General features: G+C 46.0%; 1 pseudogene; it reads right to left on the bottom strand.

Annotated features, from left to right (window-relative positions):
- LOC114691877 overlaps positions 1-25,183 on the bottom strand; it is a 46,323-nt pseudogene that overhangs the window by 20,843 nt on the left and 297 nt on the right.

The raw sequence follows: 25,183 nt of genomic DNA, 5'->3' as shown, positions 1-25,183 counted from the left end.
ACCTGGGAACATCTGTGCACACCACACCTGGGGGACATCTATGCACACCACACCTGGGGGACATCTGTGCACACCACACATGGAAATCTTCAGCACAGCACTAGACATCCACCATTCATTTCTGCTGGCTCATTAATCAGAAACATGCAATTCATAGGATTTATCTTCTTTTAGCTTTGTTGTTGTTGTTTGTTTCTGTGTGTGTGTGTGTGTGTATGTGGGTACACATGTGTGTGGAGGTACACGTGCATATGTGTGCATGCACATGTGTGTGGAGGCCAGAGGTCAACCCTGGGTCTATTCCTTAGGAGGCATCCAACTTGTTTTTTTGAGGCAGAGTCTCTCTTCGGCCCATTAGTCTAAGCTAGCTGGCCAGTGAGGCTGAGGAATTGCTTTTCTCTACCTCCTTAGTACTGGGATTCAGAGCACCCCCATGACCATCCTTCTTTAACATGACTTCTGGGGATCAAACTCAGGTGCTCTTGTTCCCTACACCCCCTTAGTGGTCAAATCTCCTTCAAAGGCAGAAGGTTTGGGTATACATAGAGAAAGAATGGTAGTTGAGTGTAAAGGACTATGGTTAGATGGGACTCTGATGTTCATTAACTCTTGAAGGATGCTCAGAGCTAGAGAGAACTCTCTTAGTTCAACTATAGAAACCCCTGAAAGAGTGGAGACGCATGCAGATAGACGCCACTCTTGCCTTTGAAACATGGAAAGGCAGAGTGGGGAGCCTACAGGCTCAAGTGGACAAACCAGGAGACGTTTTCATACCATGACAAGAGCCAAACTAATCACTGAAAAGTGAGAGAAGTTGTAGTGATGCGCCAGTATCTTGTGAAGTTTATGCCATTTTGTTGTAAGGTTCTATGGACAGAATGTGGAGCTTTAAATTGTGATGTATTAATAATAATAATAATAATAATAAGAAGAAGAAGAAGAAGAAGAAGAAAAGAAGAAGAAGAAGAAGAAGAAGAAGAAGAAGAAGAAGAAGAAGAAGAAGAAGAAGAAGAAGAAGAAGAAGAAGAAGAAACACATATTTAGTGCTGGACCCTGATTTCTGGCATATAACCCTAGAAGACCTTGGGAACCCAAGGTGAGAATGTCTTTTGCCTAAGATGACCAGAGGCCACTGCACAGTCTCAGGCTAAAGTCTGGTTGTGCCAGGGGGACCATTACGTGCTTAGACCTTTAAGCTTTTCAACACCATCCCCTGACCACTAAGGAGGAGAAAGAAGTTGAAGGTTGACTTGATCACCAATGTCCAATGGACTCAGTTGTGCTCCCATAGAAACGTAAAAAGAATGGCTAGCACAGCTTCCGGAGAGGTGTCCCACAATGGCCTACAGAAGGTATACACTTTCTGGGCTGCTGCCTCTGTGCCTCGACCTCTGTTCCTTTTCTATAGCTCTCTGATGAATAGTTCAATATAAATTCATCCACCACTCTAGCAAACTAACCTGAGGGGAGACTGCAGGAACCCTGATTCATAACTGCTCTGTTGGAAGCACAAGCTACAGCCTGAGGCTCGTGACTGGAATCTAATGTGAGGACAGGGAGAGCTCTGTGGACCTGAGCCTTCATCCTGTGAGGTCTGGTGCTACTGAGTCAAACTGTAGAACTGCTTGGTGTGTGTGTGTGTGTGTGTGTGTGTGTGTGTGTGTGTGTGTGTGTGTGTATGTGTAAAAACTCCCACATAGATGCCCAGTGCCAGAAATTCTGCTCTGGGTGGTGTAGAAGAGTCAGAAAAGAAACAAACCAAAAACCAAAACAAAACAAAACTTCCACATTTGGTGGATTTTACCTGTGTTAGTTACTTTTCTGTTGCTGGGATAAAATACCATGAGCAAGGCAACTTGTAGAAGAAAGAGTTTATGTGAGCTTACAGTTCCAGAGGGGTACGAGTCCATCACGGCAGGGAGGCAGGGAGGCGGGGAGGTGGGGAGGGAGGGAGGCAGGGAGGGAGGGAGGAGGGAGGGAGGGAGGAAGGGAGGCAGGGAGGCAGGGAGGCAGGGCAGCAAGCCACATGGCAGCTGGGTCTGGCAGTGGAGAGCTCACATCTCCACCACAAGCGTGTAGCAGAGAGAGTAAAGTGGAAGCAGAGAAGGCTGCTTTTTAACCTGAGAGCCCACACCGGGGGACATGCTTCCTCCAGCCAGACTGCACCGCCTGACCCCCCACAAAACAGCCCCACCAACTGGGAAGCTTGTATTCAAATGTCCAGGATTATGGGGGACATTTCTCACTCAAACCACCACAGTATCTCAGCTCCTTTCATAAAGTACAGAGTTCTAAAAGCCATGCCTGCTGCAGCCAACCAGCAGCGCGTCGCTTCTTCCTACTGCTTAACGACGCTTTGCCGGAAGGACCTAACGCATCACGTTTATCTGTTCGTCAGTTGGGTAGGCATTTTAGTTGCTTCCACTTGGGGGCCACTGTGTATCATGCATCTATGATACCTACATATAAGTTTTGGTATACACATAGGTCTTCATTTCAGTTAAGTAAAACTTAGAGAAAGGGGTCAGCAGTTATGAGAACTTGCTGAGCAATTATGAAAACTAGAGTGAGTTTGTGTCCCAGCACCCAAGTAATAAGCCAGGCATACGGTACACATGCGTAACCCTAAATCTGAGAGGGACGGGGAAAGCGGGAAAGCTGGAACTTGCTGGCTTCCAACCTGAGGAAATGCAAACTCCAGGTTCAGGGAGAAATCTTACCTAAAGGAATAAACAAAGAGGGATGGCAAACATCTACTGCTCTCCTCTGTTTTCTTGGTGTGTGCACAAGTGAACACACCTACACTTCTGTCTTAGAGACACCATGGCCATGGTAACTCTTACAAAGGAAAACATTTAACTGAGGTGGTGGCTGACAGTTCAGAGGTTTGGTCTCATGGTGGGGAGCATGGCGGCATGCGGGCAAGCGTGTTGGAGAAGAAGCTGAGACATCTTGCAGGCAACAGGAAGTCGACTGAGACACTGGGCAGTGTCCTGAGCATAAGAAACCTCAAAGCCTGCTCCCACAATGACACACTTCTCCCAACAAAGACACACCCACTCTAACAAAGCCACACCTCCGAATCGTGCCACTCCCTATGAGATTATGGGGCCAATTACATTCAAACTACCACAGCATACGAATGCCTCATATAATCACATAAACACACTGTTGCTGGAGGGCTTCTCTCCAGGTTCCCCAAGCCCCGAAGTCCCACAATCCACTTATAAAATAATCACTGAGACGCTTATATTACTTATAAACTGTATGGCCGTGGCAGGCTTCTTGCTAACTGTTCTTATATCTTAAATTAACCCATTTTTATAAATCTAAACCTTGCCATGTGGCTGGTGGCTTACCAGCGTCTTTACATGTTGCTTGTCCTGGTGGTGGCTGCAGTGTCTCTCCCCCTTCTTCCTGTTTCCCCAATTCTCCTCTCTCCTTGTCCCGCCTATACTTCCTGTCTGGTCACTGGCCATCAGTGTTTTATTTATATAGAACGATATCCACAACACTTCCCCTTTTCTTCTTTTTTTAAAAAGGAAGGTTTTAACTTTAACATAGTAAAATTACATATAGCAAAACAATTATCGAGCAAGAATTACAGTTACAATATTAAAGAAGATGTCCTATCTATCTTATATTTGTGAGTTTAATGTTTTATATCTAACTTATCTTTTATCATAACTGAGGAAATTACAACTATCTAGTTTTCAACCACATCAAAGACCTGAGAAGGAACATAATGGTACCTGAGAAATGGTAGATGGATGCAAGCAACTTTCGGGAATCTTGCAAGAGTAGACCAAGACAGCTGGCAGCCTGGACAGTCACCTAATGTTTCTCAGCATTGTTGGTGCATTCAAATTGGCTACAGGCCTAGAGTATCTGACAGACCATTTTCAGAAGCAGGAATTCTGAGAGACCATCTTACCCTGTCTTGGCAGAGTACAGTGGTCGCTTTCCTTGTGTCCCGCTTGTCCAGGAAGGACAGCATTGCATTCGTACTGTCAGACATCAAGGCAAGGGCAGTTCTTTGCCCCGTAGGCCATTTTGTGCCAAAAAGACAAACTTCCAAATGGAAATGTCTTAGAAGCCCAACATTCTCTCGGGATCAATTGGTGCAGCCAGGAGCAATTGTGCCTCACGTCAACAGAATTCTAAGTTATTTAAATGCCATATTCTCTAGGTCTATGAAGTGTTTGAAGATTACCTATCTATCTGAAATATATCTATGTATACCTAGAAGACTTAACTAACATGGCTACAAATATGATTATCATAGATGACTAATTATTAATCTATTTTTAATTATTCATTACAATTTTAAATGAGTTAAACATAATACCTCAAACAAATATATATATATATATATATATATACAGTATAACAAAATTAAAATTAACTTCAAGTTTGTATCAATAAACTAAAATTTATACCAATGTAAAACATTTTAAGCAAGTTGTTCTTTAAAAGTAGGTTCATTAATCTACCCTTTTATCTTATCATCTCTATATCCTCCTATATATCTGTATCATATCCCCTTTTCTTTTTTAGAAAGAGATCACATTTATAATCAACCTGTTTTAAATAAAAATATTGGTTTTTCTCTGTCCCATACCAGAGGGCTCTTTTGATTTGGGACACAAGAATCTCTTAACCATTTTTTTTTTAAGCAATATGTCTGGGTTTAGAGGGGGAGTGAGCCAATTCCACCTCTAAAGCCAGCTTGGTATATTTGGGAATTTGGGCGTAGCATCTCTTACTACTTCCTGTTGGAGGGGGGCGCTGTATCTTATGGGGACACAAAGAAAATTTTAGGCCTATGGGGTAGTCCGTGAGGCTGTATTATGTGAAACAGTTGCCTTGAAACCGTTCTGGATGTTGGATCATCTGGGCCATGGTGTCATCGGAGATCTTTCAGGGGGTCTTGGCTGGTCAAACCTGATGTATCTTAATATGGAACAAATCCGTAGCCTCTGGCTTTCTGTGAAAACAAAAGCAGAACCTCTTTTCCAAAGTAACATATCCTTATATCCAAATTTTGAAGTTAAGGTACCTTTAAAATATACATTTTGGCATAACTCAACAGCTTTTGAAATCAAATGTTTTTCTTTATTTATGACTATTAAAGAGAACATAATCCAGATTCTCTGTGTGGTAGCCATCTTTATGTGGCTTATTTTTTATATTACCTTGAGCCTATTGCTTTAAACTGCACCATTCTAAGACTGAAACGGCGCTGTGGCTGTTGGCTCCACCCACTTCAGCTTCCCAACATGGCAGTGGTAGTTTTTGCCAGCTCTGGGAGTCATCAAGTCTCAGAAATAGTGGGTCTAAGCTTTTATCAAAGCAGCGTGTAGCCCAGAAACCTTTTTTTTTTTTAAATTTTTTTTTAAATAATAGTAAAGACTAAATCTACCACACAGCATAATGTGCCGCTGGCAGATGCCTCATTTCTGCCATACTGCTGGTCAAACGCACACGCCAGGAACCCACCAGTGTTCAAGCCTGTGTTTTGCGGTGTCTAGCTGCCCATATGAGACAAGAAGCAGGAACCTGGTTTTGGCTCTGTTCAGAATTGGTTATTAAATATTCTCAGGTTTAAGGTGGAAACTCGAGCCGTTGGGCGCCATTTGTTGCTGGAGGGCTTCTCTCCAGGTTCCCCAAGCCCCGAAGTCCCACAATCCACTTATAAAATAATCACTCAGATGCTTATATTACTTATAAACTGTATGGCCGTGGCAGGCTTCTCGCTAACTGTTCTTATATCTTAAATTAACCCATTTCCATAAATCTATACCTTGCCACGTTGCTTGTGGCTTACCGGCATCTTTACATGTTGCTTGTCCTGGTGGTGGCTGCAGTGTCTCTCCCTCCTTCTTCCTGTTTCCTAGCAGTTATAGTTACAACTTAGTATATATAATATCTTAGATAGAACATATTAAGTATTAGATTCAGGTTCTTTAGGATAGGACAATTTTTGGAATGATCTTTATAACATGCCATTTACCTATGCTCTATACTTCTCTGGATTTTAGTATGTGTTTCTTGCTTGATATTGTTTGCATTGGTTGTAGTTCCATCTTATCTAGGTCATTATCCCTCATTATTCCTGGACAATATTTGATAACCATTCCTTTGTATATAGTCTTGTTTAGATATATATAGTTTAGAACCTTCTTATTTAGACAAAAAAGGGGAGATGTAGTGGGTAGCCATTCCAGCTTGGATCTGGAAGTTCCAACCCCCATTGAGACTCTGGCAACTGTCACGCCTATGAGGCGGGGCCAAGGGAGGCGTCTGGAGACCTGAGACCTGGATGGGGGCATGCTCGCTCAGTTCCTGGACCCTAGACGGTGGAGGTTGACTGAGCAGAGCTCCAGAGAACACCGCTGGATTGCGATACACCTTCCCTAGACCCCCCACAATCTACCATTTCCTTCATTTGTAAGTCACCCACTAAATAAATCTTCCTTTTAATTATGTGGAGTGGCCTTAATAATTTCACCAATAACACACAGATACATAAGTAAATAAATAAATAGGGATGTAGAGATTGTTCAGCAGTTAAAAGCACTGGCTGCCCCTCTGGGGTACCCAGGTTTGATCCCAGCAAGCATATGGCAGCTTACAACTGTCCATAATTCCAGATCCAGACAATCTGACACCCTCTTTGCCTCCACCAGCACACAGACCAATATTCAGGCAAGCCACCCATACACATAAAATGATTTTTAAGTTAAACAAACAAATCTTTTAAAAAGTATATGCTTAGCTAGGCAGTGGTGGCACACATCCTTAATCCCAGCATTTGGGAGGCAGACGCAGGTGGATCTCTGAATTTGAGGCCAGCCTGGTCTACAGAGTGAGTTCCAGGACAACCAGGACTACACAGAGAAACCCTGTCTCAAAATACTGGGGGAAAAAAAAAGTCTATAATTAGAAATGGAACACCCAGCCACATAGCATTCTGGTTCACCTTCTTGTCAATGTTCTGCATTTAGAAATGCACAGGATGAGACTATGAGGCACACCTTTGGGTGCTTCTGGAAGGGCATCTCTGAGAGGATTAACTCAGAGAGGAAGATCACCCTGAATGAGGAAGACTCCATTCCATGAACTGTGGGGCATGTGTGGATAGAATAAAGGAGGTTGGGGGGGGGGCGTGAAGCTCAGGCATATGCTTTCTGTGCCTCCTCTCTACTGTGATGTGAGCTGCTCTACTAGCACAAGGGACTGAGCCCTCCAAAACAGTGAGCTAACATCACCTGTAAGGTATTTTGTCACAGTAATGAGAAAAGACACTAACACAGATGGCAGCTTGATCAAACTTGATTCATGTCGTTGTGATAAAACACTGGCCAAAAACAACCAGGAATTTATTTGCCTTATACTTGTAGTTGGACTTTCTTTGGACCACCAGCTCCCAAATAATGACATGGAGACTGCTTATTAATTATGAAAGCTTGGCCTTAGCTTAGGCTTGTTTCCAACTAGCTCTAAAACTTAAATTAACCCATTTATATTAATCTATGTTCTACCATGTGGCCGGTTACCTCTCCTCCATACTGTACTTTCTACTTCCTCCATGTCTGGATGGCAAATTCCACCTCTTTTCTTCCCAGCATTCTATCTCTTCCCGGAAGTTCCACTTATCTTTTCCTGCCTAGCTATCAGCCACTCAGCTTTTTATTAAACCAATCAGAAGGTGCCTTGGCAGAGACACATCTTCCCAGTGTACAAAAAGATTGTCCCACAACATAAGGAACTCAAGGTGCAGACCTGGAGGCAGGAACTGAGGAAGAGACAATGACGAAGGAAAGTTGCTTTCTTGGTCATTTCCTCAGGTTAGTTCAGGCACCATGTTATTGAGCCCAAGCTCACCAGCACCACCCACAGTGGGATGGGCCCTCCCATAGCCATTAAGAAAACGCTCCCCAGATAGGACCTCAAGCCCTCTGATGGAGTCAGTTCCTCAGTTAAGGTTAAGCTTCAGTTGTCAACACGACTCTATTTTCAACCTCTTCAGGAATTGCCAGATCATACCCCAAGGTGACAGTCCCAGTTTACATTCTTACTAAAAACGTTTAAGGACAGTGCTGCTTCATGGCCTTGCCAACACTTTTTATTATTTAGCTCTTGTTTGTTTTTTAAAATTGTGTCTACACTAGAGTGTGTGAAGGCTATCTCACTGTTTTCACTTGCGTTTTCCCCTGAAGGCTAAAGAGGCTGAGCACTTTTCCCTGTGTTTATCAGTATTTTACAAATCTTCTTTAGAGAAACGTCCATTTATGTAAAAAACAAAAGGTTTATTTAAAATTTTTTTTTGTGTGTATGAGTGTTCTACCTGCACACATGCATGTTTTTGCCCATTTTTAAATTGAAGTATGTATTCTTTTTATTCTTTTGTTTGTTTATTTGTTTGTTTTTCGAGACAGGGTTTCTCTTGTGTATCTTTGGAGCATTTCCTGGAACTCACTCTGTAGCCCAGGCTGGCCTCGACTCACAGAGATCCGCCTGGCTCAGCCACCTGAGTGCTGAGATTAAAGACATGCACCACTGCCCAGTCCTTTTTATTATTGAATTGTATTTTTGTATATTTTAGATATGTGATTTTCAAAATTTTCCGCATTCTGTGAGTTGTTCACTTTTTGATGATGACCTTTGAAGTATCAAGTGTTTAATTTTGATACTTTATCTGTCATTGCTTGCTATTTTTGAGGGTTTTTGTGTTTGTGTGTGTGTGTGTGAGAGAGAGAGAGACAGAGAGACAGAGAGACAGAGACAGAGACAGAGAGACAGAGAGAGAGATCAGGGACTAAACCCAGAGCCCCCCCCCTCCCCAGACTCTAAGCTTTTCCACTGAGCTATATCCCCAATTTCTGGTGCTGATTCCACTTGTTTTATCATGGGTGGGGGTGCATATGTGTGTGCATGTTCACATGCTCAAGTGTGTGAGTGTGTGGAGAGGCAAAGGTCAACCTCAGATGTCATTCCTCGGGAGCCATACACCTTGCTTTGAGAGACAGGTCTCTCCCTCACTGGTCTGGATCTCACCAAGTAGTCTGCACTGGCTACCCACCATGTTTGCAGGGGTCCACCTGTTCCCACCTCCCCGGCACTAGATTGGCAAGCATGTCACTGTCCCCGAGCTCTGGGAATCCAACTCAGATTCTGATGCTTGTGTGACAAGCACGTTATTGATTGAAACATCTCCACAGCCCACCTAGTGACGCTTTGAGAGCCGTTCTTCCTTAGTTTCTTGCTCCGGATTAGAAAAATTCTTCTGATACTCCTTTGTAGCCCCAGTTTGCTCAGAACAGTAGGAGCAAATAACTACCATGTTCCTACTGTGCTCTACACCAAGCATCTCCCTGTCTTGGTATTTACTTCACTCCTGCAGGAGGAAACGGGTGCACCAGCTTTGGCGTCAGACATGTTAACTCTGTCTGTGTTCTTTGTTCCTTGGCCTTCCCTGAGGTCAGTCCCCTGCCCCACCCTTTCTAGAACTGCCAGGATCATCAAGCTCTCCAACACACACATGGATTCATCCAAAAGAGGCAAGACAACACCCTCATTCATGACTCAAAGTCCAGACTGGCACACAGCCACCTGCCTTTGACCCTCTCCCCACCCTAACTTTGCTGAGTCTGTCCTTTGATTGTGACTGTCTTGGCTTTGCTGCCCCGAGGTGGCCGTGGCACTCCTGGGAAGTGAATTCCATTTGGCAGCTTGCCTACAAAGCCCCACCAAAGCCCCGGGTTTAAAAGAGGTCAACTGTCAGTTCAGTGCAGCACAGTCTTGAGGGGCAGTAGATCAAATTAAGCAGAGGAGCTTCTGAGTTCTCCTCCTTTGACAATATGGATGCTTAAATGTCAACCTTATAATTGTTTTTAAGAAATATGTCAAGGCAGCATTTCCCTAGAGGAACCCAAAAGCTTCTCCCACCCCCACCCCCACCCCCACCCCCACCCCCCGCCACCCTTTTGTGTCCGAATGCTCATCAAATCCATTGGGATACACTTCAGACATGTTTCTCAGCCTCTCCCACTTCATCATTCCAGATTCTGTATCAATTCAGATGTTATCAAATCTCAGGTCTACTAACTAATCTCATTGCTCAGTCATTTCTCCCATTACATAATCGAATTGAAGTACAGCTTCACTGAGATCCTTAAGGTCAGAGAGCAAAGGCAATTCCCCCAACACTCAGGAGGGAGTCCGCCATCAGCATGTACCCAGTCAGTGTATGTGGAGAAATCCCCAGCACCACACTTTCCCCGATGCTTACAAGTTCTTAACAGAAGGTCCCAGGGTTAAAACAATTAAATCCCTCACCATCCGGGTACAGGAGCAGCCCTTCCGGTCCTGCTAGGTGGATGACTTCAGGAATGCTCCTGGTGGGATCAGAACAAAGTAGACATGTTGTCATCCATGACAAGGGGTCATCTGCAGGACTGTGTAGGATGAGAGGGTTTTTGCTCTTGTTTTTGTTTCTCGAGTCTGTATCCAGCCAGGGTAGCCCCGGCTGACCACTGACTCATCCTCCTCCTGCTTCAGTCTCCTCAGTCCTGTGATTACAAGTATGTGTCACACCAAACAGAGAAAAGGTATAATAATACCTGTCTGTCACCCATCGAGGGGTTCAAGTCCAACACCATACAGAAAAAGACAGGTTGGCAAGAGAAAACAATTAGGAATTTACTTAAACAACTTTTAGGCACTGCAGGACTCTTCACAAACAAAGACCCAAAGACAATTCCCAGAAGGAAATGTGTGTGTGTGTGTGTGGGGGGGGGGGGGGTTCTGTTGGGGAAAGCCGCATAGCGGAGGCTGAAGGCTGGACCAGTGTCCTCCTGAATTGTCTAAGGGCAAGTATCCCCCCAGAGCTATCATTACTCTTCCTCCCCACACCATGGTGGGTGGTAGGAAAGAACTGAAGGGATTGTCAGCTTCTTCATCGAATCCCATCATTAGCCCTCTGGATACTGGGTATGAAGGTTTCTATTTCCTCTCTGGACCTATTTTATTGCAAAGATCCTTCATTTGAAAATGTTCATCTGCTTCTTACCATAGACCTTTTTTGATCCTCTCGTCTCCCCCAGATAGGAGAAGGGGAGGATCTAGTTTGTTCAGGCACAGCAACGAATAAAAACTTATACACAAACTTGGTGATAGAATTGTAAAGGCTGTTTGCAGACTTGGGGCCTTGATCTATGTGTGTTCAGGGCTGGCCAGACAGCTGCTTGGTAAAGTGCTGGCCTTGCAAGTGTGAGAGGCTTGAGTTTGATGACCAGAGCCCATGTGAAGCAGCCAGGGGCCGGAGCTCATGTTTAATGTCAGTGCTGAAGAGGTGGGGATAGTCCCCTGGGACTTGCTGGTCAACTAGCCTCGCCTAACTGGCATGTTCCATGTCAGTCAGAAAGCCTGTCTCAGAAAACAAGGAATGACATGCAAGATTGACTTCTGGCTTCCACACATCTACATCCACACCTCCACAAACACCCCCACACACCCCACACACAAAGATATGATTAATTAAAAAAAAAAGCTGTGCTTGAGATGCCTAAGGAATATGTGTCTTTTTGTCTGGGGCCTAAAAGACCCTTTGTTCTGCAGAATGAAAGGATCCCTGTTATGGGATATTTGTACACTGTGTGAAGAAGCATTGTTGTGATTGGTATAATAAACAGCTAAATGGCCAATAGCTAGATAAGAGGTATAGGCGGGACTTCCGGGCAGAGAGAGAACTCTGGGAAGAAGAAAGGTGGCGTTGCCAGAGAGATGCACAGAGGAAGCAGGATGGGCCGTACAGAGATGAGGTAAGGAGCCATGTGACAGATTGTAGATTAAATAATATGGGTTGATTAAGTTATGAGAACTACTAAGGAAAAAAGCCTAAGCTAAGGCCAAGCTTCCATAATTAATACTAAGTCTCTGTGTCATTATTTGTGAGCTGGCAGCCCAAAGAAAAAAATCTGACTACAGATCCCACAATTCCTAGCTGATTTTTTTAAAAAGATTTTGATTTTGATTTTAATGTATGTGTGTGTGTGTGTGTGTGTGTGTGTGTGTGTGTGTGCATCAGTGCACATGAGTGTAGGTACCTAAGGAGACCACAAAAGGGTGTGGGAGCCCCTGCACTTGGAGTTACAAATATTGAGAGCCACCCATTCTGGTTGCAGGGACCTGAGTTTAGGTTCTCTGGAAGTCCAGTACTTGCTTTGACCACTGAGCTGCTGCTCCAGCCCCCTTAGCAGAGTCTTGATTTTGATGCAACCCTGATCATCTGAGTACCTGCTCTGCACTCCCTGGTGAAATGCTATTCTGTACCACAGGAGAAACTTCTAGTGCTTTCTGTAACTGTGGCTTGAGGAACAGCGCGCTAAAGTCGAGGCTGGCCCAGTGGTTGTTTCTTTCTTTCTTTTTTTTTTCTGTCAACCTAAGAGCAGAGGAAGCAATCGTTTTTCCAAAATGATTTATCCCAACAACAATCCCAAGCCTCACAGGGAGTCTCCTGGGATAGGTCCCTGGGTTCAGAAGTTTATGGAAAACTATTCCAAATTCCTTCTGTTCTTCTCTTCAGTTATGACTTCAGTTAACCTTGACAGTAACAAAGAAACTTCTTTAAGGAAAAACAACATTGAGAGGAAAAACTGGACTTGGACAATAGCTGAGTCTTAACGTATTTCAGTTGGAAATATCAGCATATAAAGAAAGTCAGACATTGCTCTTAAACTACTTCACAGGAGACAGATCGTTTATGGGAATCTAAAAGAGGACAACTTCTGGGGGGGAGAAACACTGTTATTTTACTAGTGGGTCTTCAGAAATACCCTAGTTTTCCACATGTCCTTGTTAAAATTCACCTACCTTCACTGGAAAATTCCAGGCCCCAGCAAACTAACTTGCATTATAACATGAAACATGTTTTCATCCAGCTAGTCTTTCCTCACATGACCACAATAACTAGACACGCTCTAAATCCTCAAACACATATGCCCTTCCCTTCTTATCCTAATGTCAGATTAACATGAGATTTGCATCAGCACACATACAAACGAATGTTTGTTTTGAGACCGGGGTCTCGCTGTGTAGCCCCTGACTGTCCTGGAACTCACTATGTAGACCAGGCTGGCTTCAAACTCACAAGAGATCCACCCGCCTCTGCCTCCTGAGTGCCGGGATTAAAGGCATGTGCCACTATCACCTGGCCACTTTTTTTGTTTTTGTTTTTTAATTTAAAAAAAAAAAAAGACTTGAGCTTGCTATGTATCAAAAGATGGCTTTGAATTTCTGATCTTCCTGCCTCCGTCGTCCTAGTGCTGGGATGACTGGCACTCACCATCATGCTGGGTTTAGGATGTGGTGGGGATTGGACCCAAGGCCTCTGCATGCTAGACAAATATTCTATCAGCTGAGCTATATATATCCCTTATCTAAAATGAATTGTTTGTTTCTTTTGAATTTGGCTTTTTCTAATCAAATCACCAGGCAGAAGAATGAGCAATCATCTCAGTTGTTTTGGTACAAATCAGTGGGTGTACTACAGTTAAACTGGACGAGGGGAGAAGAGAAGAGAAGTGGACTTCGGATAACGGCATGGTGTGATGGGATGGTGATAACCGAGAGGGCAGCACCAAGCGCGGTGGCCACGCCCGCAGTCCTTGCACCCGGGAGGCAGAGGCAGGAGTGTTGCAGGTTCCTGGCCATCCTGCGCTCCATACCCACTCTGACGCAGCTCATTCCATACAACAAAACTTGGCTTCAAAAACAGCAGCACCAGGAGGCTGGAGATGGCTCAGCCTTTGCTGCTCTTCTAGAGGACCTGAGTTCGGCTCCCAGAACCATGTGTGTTGGGCTGCACACAATGCCTGTAACTCCAGCCCCAGGGGATCTGATGGCCCATGTGGGTACCCACACATAAATAAGGATGACAACACAAAACCAAACAGTAAATGAGACAGAACTGCAGAAGTCGAGGCTGTGGGGCGAGCGGAGAAAGACTCTGCGGGCTCCCCAGCAGGGCTCAGAGAGCGCTCGAGTTTCACCTGCGAGAGGACATGTGGCAGTCAAGACTGAAGCCCAGCATTTCCCGTTACAGGACAGGGACCCCACTCCTCGTTGGTAGCCGTTAAGAAGGGGCGGTGGTGGTGCACGCCTCTAATCCCAGCACTCGGGAGGCAGAGGCAGGCGGATCTCTGTGAGTTCGAGGCCAGCCTGGTCTCCAAAGCGAGTTTCCAGGAAAGGCGCAAAGCTACACAGAGAAACCCTGTCTCGAAAAACAAAAAAACAAAAACAAAAAAGAAGGGGAAACTGTGTTGATAGCATTCAATTATGAACGCTGGTTGGGGCTGGGACAACAGTTACCAGTGTTGTGCCGGGGAGTGACTCAGTGGGTAAATAAATGAGAGACCCAGCGCCAGGGACAGTCGGTCACCTGACTTCCACAGAGGCGCCGAGGCACGTGCTGCCCGAACCCCGACCGAAATACAAACAAAGTTACCAAGAAAGAATGTCCGTCGCCGGAGAAGCAGACGGACAGGAGCCTGACGTCCATCCCGGAAACTGTGCGAAGGCAAACGGAGAAAAGCGACCCCACAAAGTTGTCCTCTGACCTCCGTGACGGTGCCGCGGCCTGTGTTTCCCACAACCACCCCCAATAATAATAAACACAGTTTCCTCGGGCAGGCAAAAAGCACTCAGCGAACACAATCGCTGTCAGCCGTCAAGGCTGAAAACCTTAGTGCCGCACCCGGGACCCACACAGCGGAAGGAGAAATGCTCAGGAAAGTTGTCCTCTGACTTCCACACAGGACTAACTCACTAACTGTGCGTGCATCTATTTCTCAGCCGCATGACAACTTACTTTGCTCACTCATCAGTAAGCCAAGGAAGAGTGTGATAGACCGTCCATCACCAGGTGAAGCCAAGCCAGGTGATAGGGTGGTGTGGCATTTTGGTGGCTCTGGCAGAACAGAATCTAAAGCCTGGTGTGATGGCTCAGGCCTGTCATCCTAGCACTTGGATGGTTGAGTGAGGAGACTAGCCATGAGTTAGAGGCAGCCTGGGCAACACACTGAATCCTAGGTCAGCCTGGACTATAATTTGAGGCCCTGCCTCAAAAAGCTAAACCAAACCAAAGCAAAAAGAACAAATTCCTAAGTGTGTTCGAGCTAGGTTTCAAACTGCAGTTTCACTACATCTACAAAAGAAGCTCATGTATTTGTACTTAAAATGGAGGTGAAGCAATAAATAGAGAAATGAGAAAAATTACACTAATAATTAAATTTGAAATTTTTCTTTACCTAGAATGGCACTAATAAGAAATGGAAATCAATGAAAGAAAGGAAAAAGGAAGAAAGGATACAATTTTCGGGAGCACTAGAGGAAGGGTCCAGCAGATAAAGAGCTTGCCGGGCAAGAGAAGACCAGAGTCAAAATTCTGGGTGACTGTGGAGGCCTGCTTGTCATTCCAGCAGAGATGGGGGATCCTGGAGCAAGCTCTGGATTCAACGGAGGGACCCAGACTCAGGAAATAAAGTGGGAACCAACTGAGAAAGACTCCTGAGGTCAGCCTTGGGCCTCTGAACACACACACACACACACACACACACACACACACACACACACACGAACGTGCACCACACAGTCAAGACAACAAATAAAACAGAACAAACTTCACGTTTTAGGATTTAGATAAAGGCTGGGAAGGCGGCTCAGCCAGTGAAAATGTTTGCTGCACAGGCGTGAGAACCGCCTTCTGATTCCGGCAGCCTGGTAAAACGCCAGGCATCGCAGCACAGGCTTGTGACCCAGCACCGGGGAGGCGAAGACATGGTCGCTAGGGCTTGATGGCATCTGCTCTGGCTGAATCGGTTCAGAAAGAGACCCGCTTTAAAAAATAAGGTGGGAACAACTGAGGAAAATATTCAGTGTCAACTTCTGGTCTACACACACACACACACACACACACACACACACACACACATACACACACACACATGCACACACACACACATACACACACATGTACACACACACATACACACACATACAAACATACACACACACATACACACACACAAACCCCAAAAAACCAAAACCTGAAAATTTAAATTTAGAGGGAAAGAAAGAAAATAACTTTTAAAGGTTGAATTTTCTCCAGTACTCTGTAACTTGTTTCAAAGAGCTTCTAATTTTAAAATTAATTAGCCAAGTAATTTTGTCTTGGAGCAGGGTCTCAGGATCCCCAGGCCGACCTGTGTAACACGCATCTTAAAAGGTCTTATTAATAAAAACAAACCCGGAGCCAGATATTCGGGTGAATGCTGAAAGATCAGGAAGACAGAACATGCCATAGCTAACCTCACTTTGTCAACTTCTCAGCCCATCCTGTTCCTCAAACTGGAAGCCTCTGAGTTTTCAGCTGAACTGCTTGCTAAAAGCTTAAAAGCTTAACCAGCTCTAGTTCCTGGTTTTCACGCCTTATATACCTTTCTGCTTCCTGCCATCACTCCCTGGGATTAAAGGCATGAGTCACCATGCCTGGCTGTTTCCAGTGTGGCTTTGAACTCACAGAGATCCAGACAGATCTCTGTCTCCTGAATGCTAGGATTAAAGGCGTGTGCTACCACTGCCTAAACCTATGTTTACTATAGTGACTGTTCTGTTCTCTGACCCCCAGATAAGTTTATTGGGATGCACAATATAGTCACAAACCTGGAACTCCACATATAGTGGAAGGTGATCTTAAACTTCTGATCTCCCAAGAGCTGGGATCATAGGCATGTGTTCTCGCACCCAGGGCACCAAGCGTGGTAGGCAAGTACTTTACCCAAAGCATAACCCCACAGCCCCCCAAAGGGGTTTTCTTAACGGTATAAACCTTCCTCTCTGCTCCTCAAATTATGAAGCACATTTTGAATGTACTCATTTGAGTATTTTTCTCATGCCTGGTATTGTTTTCCTTTAATATTAAGCCTGGCTCATTAAGCAAGCCCTCTGGGGAAGGGAAGGCTGTGCAGAGCATGATGGAGATTGTCCTCTGCTACAGACAGGTGGCTTGAAGCCCCGCTTTACACAAACTGCACCAGCCAGGGGCAAGGGCCATAAAGACCCGACACCCTCACCTTTCAAAGACCCTTGCTAGACAACTTTCAGATTTCTGCTTCTACCAGGAAATATCAGAGAAAAGGAATTTCCTGTTGGTGAGCGCTGGTGAACTTGGCGGGTTTAGAGAGCCTCCCCAGCTCTACACTCCAGCTGGGGGAAACATGGAGGCATCAGAGCTGGGAGGCTGCATGGTGGCTGTGTGGTGGCTGGTAGAATGCCTGGGTAGGAGAAACAGTTTACTTCTCGCCTAGCTCTGGCTGGCTTCAAGCTCATTATATAGCCCAGGATGACCTTGAACTTCTGATTCTCCTGCCTCCATTACTGAGTTCTGGGGATTACAGGTGTGCTGTCTGTTTTTATGTGGTGCTGGGGACCACGCAGGGTTTTGTGCATGCTAGGCAAGTGCTCTCTGCTAACCCAGCACTTGCCATACCGCACCCTGGAGAGCCCTTGCTTACCCATCCCCAAGGCCCAGGCAATGCTGTGTTCCCAGCCTGCCCAGTGACGTTGTGGTGAAGGAAGATGAGACCTTTGGTGGAAAAGATTTTTTGACAGTAAAAGTATTCCCAAAGTTACAAGGTGACTCACAGTGAAGTGTTCTTCTGGAGAACACTTTCAAATTAATATTAATATATTCGGTCACTTAGCATATTCATAAGCTAGGTTCCTGTATAAACAATGGAGAAAAATCAGTGAATACGAAAGTAGACATCTCTACTTGTATGGAATTTATAGTTTCTTAGCCAAGGATAAACATATATAAGAAAGTAAGAAAGAGGTTACAATTTTGTTTTGTTTCATACTTTTTACACCTACTTATTCACATGTGGGCATGCCTGTATGAGTGTGGTTGCGCGTGTCACAGGGCACATGTCATGGTCTGAGGACAACCTGTGGGACCTGGGGAACAAATTCAGGTCAGCAGGCTTTCTGACAGGTGTCTCTGCCCATGGAGCCACCTTGCTATCCCAGGCTGCCATTTTAAAGAGGGTAGTATGGTGGACTGCTAAAACTGTGGCCCTCTAGGTTGAGCGAGGGGCAGACACCTTAATGCTAGCACAGGAAGGCAGAAGCAGGTAGATCTCTTGTGAGTTCTAGGCCAGCTAGGGTTACATGGTGAGACACTATCTCAATAAACAACAACAACAACAGCAACAAAATTGTACCCTGATAAACCACGTGTCCCCCTGTCCCTCTAGCAATGGGCTTTGCTGTCAAAACACTGAAGCATCTTGAAGCTTCTATGCTCAGAATTGCAACACTCAAGTTGTTATGTAGGGAAGTTAGGATCAGGCAACAGCCTTGTGTGTGTGGGGGGCGGGTGTCCAACCTTTTGACTTCTCTAGGATACACTGGATGAAGACTTGTCTTGGGCCACACAGGAGTGGGCAACTTTGGCCCATGGGTTTGGAGAGCACATACATCTTTGTTTTGTATGATACTGTAGCATGCACGATGTTTTCCTTTACAAAAGTCATGCTCTAGAACCACGCAATCCACTTAGAAAAAAAACAATGCCAAAGAGCTTTTAGGAAAGCTGACAAATTTGTGTTGGGCCACACATTCATTGCCATCCTGGGCCACAGGTAGGGGTTGGCCTCCTGAGACAGGCACATCACAAAGTGAGGTCTGTCAACAGCAGTAGTGAAGGTAGGTCCATGTGAACAAGGACCTGGTTTAGTCTCCAGGTAATTCCAAGGACCCCAGTTTGTAGCAAATTTCTTGTTGGACTATCTTTGGATCACCAGCCCCCAAATATTGACATGGAGACTTCTTATTAATTATGAAGCTTGGCCTATAGCTTATGCTTGTTCCTAACTAGCTCTTTTATTTTTATTTTTTAATTTAATTTTTTTTGTTTTTTCGAGACAGGGTTTCTCTATGTAGCTTTGGTGCCTGTCCTGGATCTCGCTCTGTAGGCCAGGCTGGTCTCAAACTCACAGAGATCCACCTGGCTCTGCCTCCTGAGTGCTGGGATTAAAGGTGTGTGCCACCACTGCCCAGCCCTAACTAGTTCTTGTAATTTAAATTAACCCATTTCTATTAATCTACATTTTGCCATGCAGCTTTTTACCTCATTCTGTATGTCCGACTCCCTCCGTGTCTCATTGTCACCCTCTCTGAACCTCAATTATCTCTTCTTACTTTCTATCTCTACCCAGAAGTCCCGCCTATACCTTCTGCCTAGCTATTGGCCAGCTAGCTCTTTATTAAACCAATCACAGCAATATGTCTTCACACAGCGTACAAATATCCTACAACATCCACTGGCCCAGAGCGTGTGAGAAATGTCTGTGTTTTGAAGAGAAGGGAAAGCCTTGGAGAAAATGCTTTTGTATGAGGTAGGGTCCCATGGAGGCCAGGCTAAGCTGTGTAGTGGAGGATGACCTGAGATTCCTTATCCTCCTGCCTCTACCTCCGGAGTACGGGGATAGAGGCCTGTGCCCCAAGCTCCAGCTTGATAAGGTGATATTTAAACAACGTGGAGGAAGTGATCACGGAATGGATCTTTGGAAGCCCTAACTCCCATCACGCTCTATTGGAAGGTGGGTCCTCTAAGGAAGTGATTAAGGTTGCATATGGTGATAAGGAAAAGGGAATCACCTGTGGGGATTGGTGCACTTCAAAGAAAAACATGGGGCTGGAGAGGTGGATGGGGTTAAGAGCACTGGCTGCTCTTGCAGAGGACCCAGGTTCAGTTCCCAGCTCCGACATGGTGGCTCACAATCATCATCTGTAACTCCAGTTCCAGGGGCTTTGACTCCCTATTCTGACAGGCACACATGTGCTTTGCAGACAGAATGCCCACACATACAAAATAAACATTTAAGAAAACATTAAAAAAGGAAAGAAAGACCACCTTAGGGCACTCTTCTACCCTCACTCCAGAGCACAGTTAGGAAAGGACACAGCAGGAAGGCTGACGACTGCAAGCCAGGACGACAGCCCTTACCAGAAATCACACTTGCCGGAATGCGGAGCTTGCACTTCCCAGCTTCCGGAACACCGAGGAAATCAATTCCTGTAGTTTAGGCCACACAGACTATTGTATTTGCCATGGCAACCTGGGCTGAGTAAGACAGGAGCCATGCAGACACCCAGGGGTGCTCCAGAGAGGGGACCAACTAGGGAAAGGCCCAGGAGTACAGACATGGGGGAGCATGGACAAGGCAGCATGTAGAGGAAGGGTGTGGGAGAAAGGTCACGGGTCATGGACACCAGGGGTCATGCAGGTCAGGCTTCAGTTAAGCACTCTGCCTTTTACCCTGGATTCAAAGGGAAGTCTGTGGAGAGCTCTGAGGGGTGGAGTGACATGTTTCCAAATGACACACGTTTCTGCAATATTTGACTTTTTTGTAACTACGAACATATGTTGCTTTTGTAATCAGGAAAAAAGCCATCAGAACCCTAGGAGAGCTACACAAGAAAAGCAAACAAGTACAAGCCGTGAGCTTCAGTGCCAGCCTGGGGGTGAGAGGAAGGGACGGGCAGGAGGGAGAGGATCATGGGGAGAGGTTGAAACTGATTAGAAGTTCGAGTCCCAGCAGCTCACCACCCTGGGACTCTGGACACAGGGACTTGTCCTGTTGTCCTGCTCTCGTGGCTTGGTGTCTGCCTGAAGAGAGAAGGTCAGGAGCAGAGGGTGGGTGAGAACTGAAAGCATGGCGTGGTCTGAGCTGGGAACCAAGGTGTGTGTGTGCGCACACACACGTGTGTGTGTGTGTGTGTGTGTGTGTGTGTGTGTGTGTGTGTGTGTGTGTGCGCGTATGTGAGTGTTTGCTACGGTGCATGTATGGAGGTCAAACTATAATTCATGGAGGGGGGGGTCAGTTTTTCTTATCACCATGCAAGTCCAGGAGTTTGAACTCAGGTCTCCAAGCTTAGCAGCGAGTGTCTTTAACCCGCTGAGAACTCTTGTGGCCCGCCTTCCTGGTTTCTATGCAGGAGCTCAATAAACTTTCTTAAAGAAATGCACGAGGAGCTAGAGGTGCAGTCTAGCTGGTAAAGTGCTTGTCTCTCAGTGCAAGGGCCCTAAAGACTCAGGTTCAGTCCCTGGGGCCCACATGGTGGAAGGAGAGAAGCTGACAGCTGTCCTCCGCATAGACACTGTTGTACATGTACACAGACACACGTCACACTAAAGAGAAGTCTCAGTTCACAACAGAGTACTGGAGACTCCACAGTGGCCAAGGCAAAGTCGGGGGACAGCCTAGAACGGCAGATGATCCGATTCAGGCAGAGGACGGTCTCTGCGAACCCTAACTCATGTCTCCCTTTCTAAGTAGCCAGGGGCACAATCTGAACGTCATCTCGGTTTTATTGTCACTTGTATTTCTTTTTCTCAACAAATACAGTGTGTGGCTCACCTCCCTGTTTCACATCCTGTTTACTCTGCCGTTATCAGAGGCATGATCTCGCAGGCAAGCTTGGCTGTTAGTCATTTTCTTCTCTAAACTTCCAGTTTGGGTTGGGGTGTAGCTTAGCAGAGGCTGGGTTTGGGGGAACACCTAGACTAGCAGGCAGGGGTCTAGTCTGTTCTGTTCATTTTTCCTGAACCTCAACTAGCTTGCGGCACTGTTGAAAATGAACTCTCAGATTTCAACTCTCAGCAGGTAGGTAGATCTCTTCCAGTTCCGGGCCAGCCTGGTCTACAGATGGAGTTCCAGGACAGCCAGGGCTACACAGAGGAAGAAGAAATGAATGACTGGTCCTGACCAGTCCCCTTATTCTGTTCACCACTCTCTCTGTGCCTCCCTCCTTTGCTGACACCACTGAATTCTAAAGCGACCTGTAAAACAAGGGATGGGTCGATAGTTACATAAAACGACAACCTGTTTATCCCACGGTCTGTTTACAGTTTTAAAATACAGCAAATTAAGCCGAAACTCCAAGGTTGAGATTTTACATTTTCTCAGACAGCTAAGTGTGAACTGGGAGGTCAAAGTGCAAAGGTCAGGTGGTGTGAGCAGCGCTCTCTTGAAAGAGGTGAAGGGTGAAGGGAAGGGAGCGATGCTCACTGCGCTAAGTGCAGATGTAGACTCCCTAAGCAATGAGCACTTCCTAAACATTACCTGTACCGACCCCCTCGTTTTCAGAAGCTTTAACGCTGATGGAAGTCTTTTCTTTCTTGTTCTGTAAATGACCTTCTCCTTAGTCATCTGTTCTATGAACCTGAGACTTTATGGATCTCCTCGTTTTCAACTAGGGTACACATGCACACACCCACACCTACACATGAACACACATGCACACACACACACACACACACACACACACACATACACACACACACACACACACACACACACACACACACACACACACACGGACCTGAAACAACAGCCCAAGGAAGTGTTCTTTGCAGCTATTCTTTAGAAATATGTCTTGGGGCCTTTGCCCAGATGGACCACTGGACCTGACCCAAGTTTGGAGTACTAATTAGAAATAATCATAACCAACTAAAGAGGGTTCTTAACATTTCAGTGTGACAGCCCCGATGTGCTGAACAAAGAAAACAAACTGATAACTGTGTGGACAGGGCCGCATCAGGCTTTCCCGACTGGTGTGCGTTCCCTCCCCTCCAGGGCAACCCTATGGTCCAGCCGCCTTGTTTCCAGGTTTATTTTTATTTTTGCTAATAGACACCAATCTTACGTATCCCAGAAACATGCTTAATGAAAGCTGCTTGCACGTCTTAAGCACAGAGAGTGCCATGGATTGCTCTGAAGGCGTCTTTCATGCTAAGGCGTTTCATCTTCCCTGATACACTCTGAGGTCATGAGCGTCATCGGTTTGAGTAGCCTATTCTCCAGGAGGCAGTTGCCGTAGCCAACCCTACCCACCCTCCCTGTGGCTTCTTGGTGCCAGTGGCAAGGGCAGGTGGCTAGGCTGTTGGGAAGAGGCTGTTTGCGCACAAGGAATACGGTCTGAGGTAGGAATGCAGCCACTGCTCTCAGTAGGAGCAATCTTCCTTAGCCCCCGCGGTGCACAGAAGCCGGGGTGGGGGGTGGAGTGTGGGGGTGGGGTGCACAGAAGCCCCCCGGGGGGGGCACACACAGTGTATGCGTGCTTTCGCTCTAGCTGGCGGAGGAGGCTACCCCCGGGATGTGTCACGGGCTAATTTTAATCTGCAAATGGTCGAGTAACTGTTTACAGTATTTGAAAACATTCCCAGCCCTTTCCGGGCTTCCTTAGCGTCCCTTCTTTTGGTCTTGGTCACTACTGACTTTAATTTTAGTTCTGGCAAGTAGAGGGACCTCCTGCCAACAGTGACTGTACGAGAGCTGAGCTGCGTCATCTTCTGAGAGCTCCTTTCATGTTTATAATGAGGTCAAAGATAACACCACAGATACACACGCAGACACACACACACAGACACATGCACGCAGACACACAGACAGACAGACACACCCCATAAACCTCCTAGAGGATCTGAAATTCACATCTGACAGGAGCTCACTGGTCTGGCAGGAGTGAGAACTACGTTAGTCTCTTCAAGGTCCTTTTGTCTCCATCCTAAGCAGTTTGTCCATAGGAAACTGGCTCCTTCCTCTGCACAGACCACAAATATCTGCCTACTTGTGCGATCCCAGATGGCAGCTACAGTGACCGTCCAGAAGAGAAGAAAGCCATCCAGTGAAAATAAAGGTCAGAACAATGCAGCCATCGGGTGCGCCTGGGCAGTAACAGCCTGGGAATCCACCTCTGAAATGTCATGCTGGAAAGAAACGTCACATCTGCCCCAAGGGCCGGGCAGTGTTTTCCTGACCCAGCTCTGGGGGTGTGCTAAGTGCCACCCTCCATCACACTGACAGTATCGAAGGGTTCCGACAGAGTGTCCTCATTTCTGAGTAGGTGGCCATGAGTAAGGATGCCACGCCTTTAACATTTAGTGAGAGAACATAGTTACATGATCTTGGGTGGGTTGCCCTTTCCTGACAAGTTGTAACACAGAGGGCAGGATGTGGAGACACATCAAAAACTTCTGATGCTAAACAATGAGGGAATCCTAGCTTGGGGTGATTTATGTCCCAGATGTCAACATTGATTTCAAAATGGCTTTTGGAGTTGCTGACAGACAGAGCATCAGCCATCTGCTTCATAGTTCATGGAGTAAAAGTGCAAACTCTGGTGTCCTTTGTAGACACACTCCTGTTCGGCTTTGGACAGCCTGCCTGAGCTGTTTCCTCAACTGTTGCAGCTCCTGCCTCAAGTGGAATAAGAAAGTTTATTCTGAGGCAAGTAAGAGTGATTGTGTGGCTCGAGGACACGGATTCAGCTTGCCCAGTGTGAAGGTTTCATGAGCTTTAGTTACAAAGGTAGAAATCCAGGCATTTACCACACACACTAGTGGGAGCATCGGTAGGTGGGTCGCAGTGAAACAGGTTTAGTTCTTAAGATTCTACTATCGCCCGTGTGCGGCATACGGGGCGTATGCATGCCCCTGTACCTGCAGAGGCCAAAGGAAGACACTGTTGGGTGTCCTGCTCCATCACACTTACCTTGCTCCTGTAAGACAGGGTCTCTCACTAAATCTGGGGCTAGCCTGGGGTCAGCAAGTCCCATGATCCTCCTGTCTCCGCCCCCAGTGTGGAGGGTTACAGGCATGTGTGTAAGTATGCTTAACTTTGTACATGGCTTCTGGAGACCTTTGTCTGTGAAATAAGCACTCTTGCCTATGGAGCTCTCTCTCCATCTTGCTAGGGGACTTAGATATTTTCTAATGACACTCTTAACTGATGAAGCCAACATCAGACGCAGGAGTGGGGGAAATGTGGCTATTAAAATGTGGTAGTGGTGTGCACCTTTAAACCCAACTCTTGGGAGGCAAAGGCAGATGGTTTCTAAGTTTGAGGCCAGCCTGGTTCTACAGAGCAAGCTCCAGGACAGTTACACAAAGAAACTCTGTCTCAAAAAAACCAAAACAAATACATTAATTTATTAATTAATTAAAAATAAAAGAAAGCAAACAGAAAGACGAAAGATATCCCAAACAGTTTGGCTCTGTATCAACAACCACCAACTCTCCCCAGTCATGTCAGGGAGCCTTGCAGTCTCTTCAGTG

Source organism: Peromyscus leucopus, chromosome 10, assembly GCF_004664715.2.
Source record: "Peromyscus leucopus breed LL Stock chromosome 10, UCI_PerLeu_2.1, whole genome shotgun sequence".
Lineage (NCBI taxonomy): Eukaryota > Metazoa > Chordata > Mammalia > Rodentia > Cricetidae > Peromyscus > Peromyscus leucopus.
This window is presented reverse-complemented; position numbering and strand designations above follow the sequence as displayed.